This window comes from Sinocyclocheilus anshuiensis, unplaced genomic scaffold (assembly GCF_001515605.1).
Source record: "Sinocyclocheilus anshuiensis isolate Anshui unplaced genomic scaffold, SAMN03320099.WGS_v1.1 scaffold371, whole genome shotgun sequence".
NCBI classification, from domain to species: Eukaryota; Metazoa; Chordata; class Actinopteri; order Cypriniformes; family Cyprinidae; genus Sinocyclocheilus; species Sinocyclocheilus anshuiensis.
In genome coordinates this window covers 33139-42171 of record NW_015549597.1, presented here as the reverse complement: position 1 = coordinate 42171, position 9033 = coordinate 33139, and the positions used below count along the sequence as shown (strand labels likewise).

Below are 9033 nucleotides of genomic sequence, written 5' to 3'. Positions count from 1 at the left end.
CCTGCTGAGAAGGCCAGTTTAGAGTTTGTTTATGCTGGTTTGTTGCTGATTTAGGTAGTGGACCAGTGTAAAAGACTCACTAAAGCGTAAAATACAAAAAATACATACATACAATACAACAATTGGATTCAAAGTACATCTTGCTAGTTAAGGTAAAGAAGCATCTAAAATGCTGGTCTTTTCAAGTTGCATTCTTCCCATATAGATTTGTTTGTCACAACTGTCAAAAACCATCAAGGAATTTGCGTTCTTTATCATCTACTCGCGTGTCTCGTGGGTTAGACTGAGTTTCGTTCAGCACGTGGAGAGTTTTCTGTTGGTTCTTCTGAAATGCTGCCGTTGGAAGTGACTCACCTGAGGAGGCCTTGGCGCCTTTTCTCGCACTGCTGTGAGTGTGAGTGATAGACTGACGGGCATGTAGACGGAGATGCCAGCGTGTGATTCATGCATCTCAATGTTTGCGGCCTGTGAAGCTGGTTTTGGAAGTCAGATGCGAGTCTGTTATGTTAAATTAATTTCAGAATTAAACAGCTGAGACTGACGCTGAAGAATGTGACACTGAATTGAACTACAGTACTTTACATTTAGTCATCGTCATTTAAGTGGTTAAAGTGTGGCATTGCGATTCAAGCTTTTATATTTCCTGTAAGAGTAGTGTACTAAGTGTACACTAAGTGTAGTGTAGTGTTCAAAGGGATAGTTCACCCAACTATCCCTTTAAACACTGTGCATTCCTCTGCTTGTAAACAAGCCACAGCACATCCGGGTTCGACAATCAGAACTCTGGCTCCTGCGTCAGCAGCATCACATGCATGTGTTGTGGTACTCTACTGAATTCCGGAGGAGACTGACCCAGAAGAGAAGAAAACATTGAATAAACTTGTTATTTTTGTTTTCTTTGCGCACAAAAAGTATTCTCATAGCTTCATAACATTACAGTTGAACCACTGATGTCACATGGACTATTTTAATGATGTCCTTACTACATTTCTGAGCCATAAAACATTTCAGTTGCTGTGAAGATTCAGAAAACTCTTAGATTTCATCAAAAATATCTTAATTTGTGTTCTGAAGATGAACAAAGGTCTTACGGGTTTGGAACGACATGAGGCTGAGTAATAAATGCCATAATTTTCGTTTTTGGGTGAACTATCACTTTAAAGCTCAGTGTGGTAACCAGAAGGTTGTAGACTTGATTTCCACAAGTAGTAAACCATTACCAAGCAAGACACCTATGCCCAGGTTGTAGGGCTGAGTGATATGGCCAAAAAAATCATATCTCTGTATTTTATTTTTTTTGCAATTTGCAATACGGTATATATCTTGGTATTTTCTATATTTTATACTATTATCTATTTTTAATTTTTCTATTTGAATTAAATATACATATATTACATTATAATATTGTAGTATTACAATCTAAAAACAAAATAATACTTTTTAAAGCAAAAGTTAAATTCACTAAACTAAAACTGAAAAGAAATAAAAAAAGCACAGATTAATTGCATTATATTTTGATTACCCCATTAGTCACTTTACAGTTACTGGTGTCATAAAATACACTTTAGGTTTAAAATTCTACTTTTGGCATATTTATTGTCCAACTACAAATATTTTATAAAAATGTATATGTTAGTCAGAATTATTGCTCTCCTATTTATTGCGCTGTCTGTTTGGCGCGCATGCGCGCGGCGGCGCTCATTCACTGAAGTCCTCCATGTTTAACGGAGAATTGCATGCAGAATGCTCATGCATTTCTGATGGACGGCACAATGGAAATATTACCACGACTTTCTAACATGTACAGATGGAGAATATACCTGTGAAATGTAAGTTGACGGCCGGATTTCACGCACGCCGGTTTTCGCATATGGAAATTATTATGATGTCAAAGGTCGCATATGGATATAATTATGGGTCAAAAGGTCAAACTCATCAATCATGTTGACATAAGCTCCCGTTTACATACTACTCACACATATCTGTTGAGCTTAGGAATGCAATGGCCAATCAGAAGCATTCAGATGAGTCATCGTTCAAACTCATCAGTTTTGTTGAGTGCGCGCGCGTTCGCTGACTGAATTCTGGACTCTTGTGAATTCTCTCATCATAAACAACAAAGCGCAGATGTTCGTACAATGTAAGTAAGAGATTCATTTAACAGTGTTTACAGCTTCAGTGATTATAACGATAGTTTTTTTTTTTTTGAGAGTGCTTAAACTCGCGATAGATCAATGTTAGTGATAATGTCACTTTCTATAGGCTATATAATTTATTCGCTGTTTGAATAACAGTGGAAAGGAAACGCTATATAATTATCAATTTCTAACGTTTTTATTAAATTGTAATCACGTTAAATACAAATTCAGTCCCATTAAGCATTTTTTTTTTTAGCCTACATGACACCCATGTCTGGTTCTTGCCTAAAAAGGCGGGTTTATGATGTTTAATACATTTGGCTGCTTTTAGCCTTACCCTGGAGTTGGTTCACCCTCCGCCTATGGTGTTAACTATATTTTACGAGTGCTGTCTGACGTTTAGGACGAACTGGATTATGCACTTTCCCCGCAGCAGCTCACTCTGTGTCCTCGGCTATTTTTCAGATGTGCTCGTATCTGTAAACGGTATTGCCTGTATCGTTTGTAAAAAAATATCAATAATTATATCGTACAAACTCGATATACCGCCCAGACCAACCAGGTTGCTTCAGGGAACTGTTCTTGTATTGTACAGTAATTCACTTAAAGGGACAATTCAACCAGAAACTCACCCGGCTTATTTTGTTATAAACTGTATGACTTTCATTCTTCTGAAAACAAAATAGAAAGAAGATATTTTGTGTTAACAGTTTTGGTGGCTTTTCACTTGAATGGAATTTATTTTTATTTTTTTTAAGTTCCTTAACAGAAAGTTTATTTTATTTTTTATTTCATTAAGATTTGCTTCATAATGGAGTTTTATACTTTTTATTTCTAAGTCTTTAAGTATTTTTTAAAATTGTTTCAGCAATAAACACTTAATATGTTTCTAAATATATGTACGATTAATTCTAAGACTGGAAACTTTGTTAAATGATTGTAAAGAAGAGGATTTTTATTTTATTTGCTTAAGTATTTTTTTTAAATTATTAATTAATTTTTATATAGGGTAAGGTGCCATTAGTTTAAAATACGTTTGCATTCCAATATGCTGCTTTTTAATATTGGAATGTTTTTCTCTGTGAACATGCACTATGAACATGTTTGACCATGGTGCTTATGGCCAAGTTAAAAGAAGTTCAGCTTTTAAAAACCGTGTCTCTACAACATTATTTTTATTCCACTGCTCTGCGTCTCACATTCACACTTGTGTGGACTGCCCCTAAGTCAACAGTAATCTACTTTCGTAGGATGGTTCACATAAAATGTGTCATGTGCCACCCAGGGCCGTTGTCAGGGGCTTGGGGAAATGAGGGGAGCTACTGAGGTCTTCTATGGTGTAGCCTACTCACTTGGCCTTGGCGAACAGGGTGGGAATATTGTTCCAGCCCCTTTGAATTTAACTGACACATGAAATGAAATACTTTGCGCAAGACTGTAATATCTGTATTTGGTGGCCATGTTGTAATCTCACTCTCTCTCTCTCAGTCTGTCTAACTGTCTGTGAGTTGTGTGCTGGTAAATTAACACTGCTGTGCTCTTTTCATTAGCACCTCACAGTAAACATAAAGCTGCCTCATGTGATGTTATTCTGTCCCAGTCACAGAGCGAGCTCACGCTCATCTCATCCCAGCTGCCTGCATGACAACACAATACAAGCCTAGCAAATTATTTACATACAAATATACACATAATAAAACCATATTTTTCATTTATACTCTGAATCTCACTGGTCACACTCGCTTCCTCCCATTCGCGCACATGTAGAAATATACTAACAGACACACAGATTGATACTTCTTACTGTGTTTTCAGTTTGTAATAGTTTTTTCACCCCTCTATTTTTGGCTTTGTCACCCCCTCGTCCCGCTCCATCTCTCCCTTGTGCTCTCTCTCTCTCTCTTAATTCCTCCCATTTTACTCACCCCCTGCACTCTTTCATGTTCTCTCCATCACCCTCCCACCCCTGTGGTGACTCCATCTGTTCCAATAACAAAATTTCTTCGAAAGTTAGTATACTTGGTTACCATGGAGACATAAAATTTAAGACATGTAATGTGTGAAAATAAATCAATATATTTGCAATGTCATTTCCACCACAGAATGCTATCAAACACAATATATCAATTGAGATATGGTGAAAATGAAATTCGTTCATAAAAATAAAATCGGCAGCATCACATGTGATGGCATCACCAGCCTCAGGCTTCCCGACGAGTTCTGCCTTCATACCACTAATAGAGCACAAATACACACTCTCACACAGTGCTGAGTGCTGGCTTTGTGTTGCAGTCACATGCAATTTACAATATGGGTCCTGCAGGTCTGTACTCTTCCTGTATGAAAGGGCACTAAAGAGGAAGGGAAAGAGAGAGAGAAAGAGAGGGATGAATGCATGGATGCATGGATGAATAAATGGATGCAAAAGCATTTTGCAACTACTGACATGACCAAAGGGAAAAAAACTTTTTGGCACCTTATCCTAAGTCTTTATACAAGTGTGAAACATGTTAGTGTAGTAGTAAAAATCAGTAGTAGTCACCAGATAGCATTTTTTATATATTTTTTAGTGGGTGCAGAACACTATAGTTTAGTGAGAATAGCAAAATAAAGTAAACTGTGACGTATTGTACCCAAAAATTCTTCATACAGTGGACTGCCAGTAAAATTGATCAAAATTTGGGACCAAAACTTATTCAGACACTTTGACCTGACCATGTTTTGCTTAAGTGTTTTTTTCTTTAATTGCTTCTTTTTTCTTTAATTGCCCTTTTATACCACAGACTGAACAAAATTAAGCATTGCTTGGTAATTGTTTGACCTAAATTGGTATTATCTAATTGTGTACTTAAATTTAACAGCTGACAGCTATTCAACTTAATTCATTACATACCTTTTTATCAAAGTTATCTGACATTATCAAGATAAATTTGTTCTGTCACAGTTTAACTCTGAGTTTTTGTCATATTGTGTTAAAAATTTCTACTTATACTAATACATTTAATACATTTTTTAGCTCTATAGGATTGTAAGTTTTAATGTATTATGAACGAACGTCAAATAACAATTTTTTTTATTTGTATTATATTAACCTAGATTAAATTCTATAAAAACATTCTCGTCAAACAATCTCTGTTCTTCCTCCAACCTCTCAGCTCTTCTGTTCTCACCCCAGCTCCACTTTTCCAGGACCCCACACATCACTACGTCCTTTCTGGCATCGCCTCACCACCTCCATCATTGTCCTTCCCTCGCCGAGTCATTCCTCTCTCTGCATCATCCTTCTCTGCTCCTTGTCTTCCTTCGGTCTGTGCGAGCTTAACTGTGTCACAATTCCAGCATCCCTGTCCCTGAGCGCCCTGCAGCACTCTCTTTTTCCCTTCCCAACGCACGTGATCTCTTTATAGGACAGTGATCTGCATAATAGGGTCAAGGACGTACAGTATAATTTCAGGTAAAAGTTCAACGAACGAGTCCGCTCGAACACGGCTGCGCAGTCTTACGCTGAAAACGTGCCAGCAAGTTTTCTGGCATCATTACAGATATGGGAACCCGCGCACCAATACATACTGTACTGTACAGGCACACATACGCCTTCTGCCACTATCCACAGTTCCTTACCCCCTCTCTTCCTGCTGATTCTCCCTCTCTTTTGCTCGCTCTCACTCTTTCTCCCCTCCTCTCTCTCTCTCACTCACTCTCTTCATCACACACATGCTCTGAATGAACAGCGGTGTGGTGTAGTCTACTATGCTGGAGGACAGAAAGAGTGTGAGAGTTGTAGAAAGAGGTAGAATAAGGTAGTAGATTGTAGATCCAGTAATGCCGTAGAGAGCGAAGGAGGCAGAGGGAGACGGAGGGGGAGGGCAGCGAGGACCAACATCGACATCCAACGAAAGAGGCTTTGACAGAGATGATGTGAGTTCTTGCTTTCTCTCTCCTTTTGCTCTCTCTTCCTCTTCTTGTCCATGTCTTTCACTTCTCTGTTCTCTCATCCCTGACTGTGTTTCTTCTGAAAGATGGAGATGTGCTGCTGCGTTCCCTCGCTCACTCTCCTCCTTCAATCATAGGTTCTGCTTTGTTTACAGACATTGTTAAAGGAGAGGGAGGTGACAGGGGTAGGGGGAGGGGTCTCTACCTTCTTGTGCATGCGTTGTCTGGTGGGTACATTGGTGTGCTTGTTTTTAAAGGGGTAGATCACCCTAAAGTGGTAATACTGTCATCATTTTGTTCCAGAACACTATGAGGAGTTTAGCCGAATGACCAAACTGCTTGCTTCTTTACACATTTAAAGGATTGGAGACTCTATACTGTAAAATGCTATTTCTACCCGATAAAATTACTTTTGTTGCTAAAAATTTATGTATTTTGGTTGATTCAGTGATATTAAATATTATTGTTGACCTAAAACCAGTTCATTTAAATAAGTAAAAAAAAAATTCCCAGTGTAGGGCAGTGGTTCTCAAATAGCATCAGCAAATCTCTAAGGAGGCCTCAAGATGATTTAAAATAATTCAAATTAGGACAAAAGCATTCAAATCAACTAAAACAACTAATAATCAAGAAACACATTATTTTCACTTGTCCCCATAACTGTTTGTTTCTTTTGAAGAACAAGGGTTCCAACAGTCCTGAAAAAACTGCATAAATGAGGCAGTTTAATATGAAAAAATGTGTAAATTAATAAATTGAAATAGGTCATTTAAATGAATAAAATCTTAAAAGTCCATGGACATTTTTATAATGAATATACAATTTTGTAGCTGTGGCAAGCTCTAAAAATTGTATTGGGTAGAAATTGTGGGCTTTGGAGTCCAAAAGGTTGAGAAAAACTGTTCTAGGGGCTGTCAAGCTTCAGAAATGACAAAAAAACACCAAATGAATGAGTCTTCACAACTTGAGCACTATTTTCCAAGTCATTTGATATATGATAAGATTTGTTTGAAAAACAGTCATGATTCAAATTCAAAGTCATGATTTACTGAAAATCTTACTTAGTAGTCGTGGTCACTTTTATGGTATGAAAAAAGTACAGCTTGGACATTTTGTGTTCCACAGAAGACAAAAACTCATATGACAGTAAGTAAATGATGACAAAATTGTCATTCTGGGTGAACTATCCCTTTAAGGAAAGGCAGCATGATTTTAGGGGTTTTAGCCTCTACTCAAGGTCATTGCAGAAATAAGGGACAGTGTCGGCATAGAACTATGATAATAAGAGAAGACAGGAAAAAAATAAAGGGCAGAGGGGGACAGAGTGTGATAGGTGTGGGAGGACAAGCAGAGGAAGAGGAAGGAACAAAGGTCAGTTGGACAGAAGGCAGACGAGGAAGCAGATGGGTGTGGAAGTGAAGTGTATACATCTGCCACGGTCCAGAGACAGGAACACAGCAACAGGTTCAGAGGAGGACGAAAAATACACCACAGACAAGTGCAATACCCACATACACTTTAAAAGGCAGTAAGAGATTGTTCATGTATATTTTCTGTCCTGATAGCTGCACAAACAGTCGGTTGTGTAAACAGATCCGCTTGGCTCTGTCCAGTGGCTAGTGAGATTTATATTAATGTCTCTCGCTCTTATTGCTTGTGTGACCGTGATTACTCAACCATGCACCAATGGTACACATAGCATGCATGGCTGATGTCACTGACCCATGGTCTGCTTATTAGTCTGATTAACATGCAGGGACTCTTGGACCATTAATTTTATGTAATTATGTAAATAATTTTATTCAATTATTAATTATAAATCAGTCATACTTAAAGGGGTCATATGATGCTTTTTTTAAAGATCCTCCCTGACATGGCTGCTTCAACACTAACTGCGGTTACTTAAACCACGCCTTCTTTCTTTGCGTGCACATTTGGGCGCATTACGCAAATATTTCCACATAGTGAGGTAGATATGTTGGGGCGTGTTAGAACGAGCCGTTTTAGGGGGGCGTGGCAGAGTCTTAACTTTGATAAAGAATATCTCTTTGGTTTTGAGACTTTAGTCTTTGCAACTTCAGGGATCTTATCTCAGCTTGTTCAGCTTGTAACACTCCAAAGAGAAAGGAAAACTTGAAATCGCATCATATGACCCCTTTAACTCTGCAGAAAATACGTATTGTGTTATTTTATGCATTTAAAAGTTAACGTCTTAATTAGAAAATATCCCTTCAAATCTTGAAGGTTTTACAGTAGCTCTTGTTATTAATGCTTTTAAAATACATTTTGGAACATAACTTAAGTCATATTACTAGGAAGTTTATTGCAGTAGTTTTAAAGACCCCACAAGTTTAGTGGCCATTAGTTTCTTTAAACAAACAAAAAATAGTCTAAACCAGTTTTTTTGTTTGTTTGTTTTTTATCCAAGGAGTATGTATGGTCTTCATCTTTTTCAAACTGAATATAAATGTTTTATCTAAGTATAATCCAGTGTAATTACAATGTGTTTGCAAAGGTATTATTTAAGAACTGGTTTCAAAGCAAGAGACAAGGTAATTACTAGGACAAAGAAAAGCTTGCAGGTGATATTTTTGACAAGTATATTTTGCTTTTCCATAAAAATACTACACTAAGTAAAGTACACTAAAGTACACTAAAAACGAACACACTGTTACATGAAGTGTATACTGTAGCAATGTAACACTACCATTCCAGAGTATGTAGTCAGTAAGATTTTTTTAAAGAAATTAGAGAGCCGTGTGTTTGCTATCTATGTGAGCCTGGGCCGGCTTTGCCGAATGGTTTAACGCTAGTGAACTATTGCTGTGTGTACCTGATCGGTTGACCGGATAGCTTAAACTAGTGACCTGAGTTAAAAGTGTTTTTGGGCTAATGGAGCCCAGATAAATTAACTAGTGGCTTAACAATGTGAACCTGGGTGCTGTACCCTTAGGTTTATTTA

At 37.6% G+C, this 9033-nt stretch overlaps 1 protein-coding gene across 1 annotated transcript in view; it reads left to right on the top strand.

Annotated features, from left to right (window-relative positions):
- LOC107658407 (SH3 and multiple ankyrin repeat domains protein 1-like) overlaps positions 1-9033 on the top strand; it is a 43909-nt gene that overhangs the window by 9324 nt on the left and 25552 nt on the right. The gene's annotated exons all lie outside the window — the stretch shown is intronic.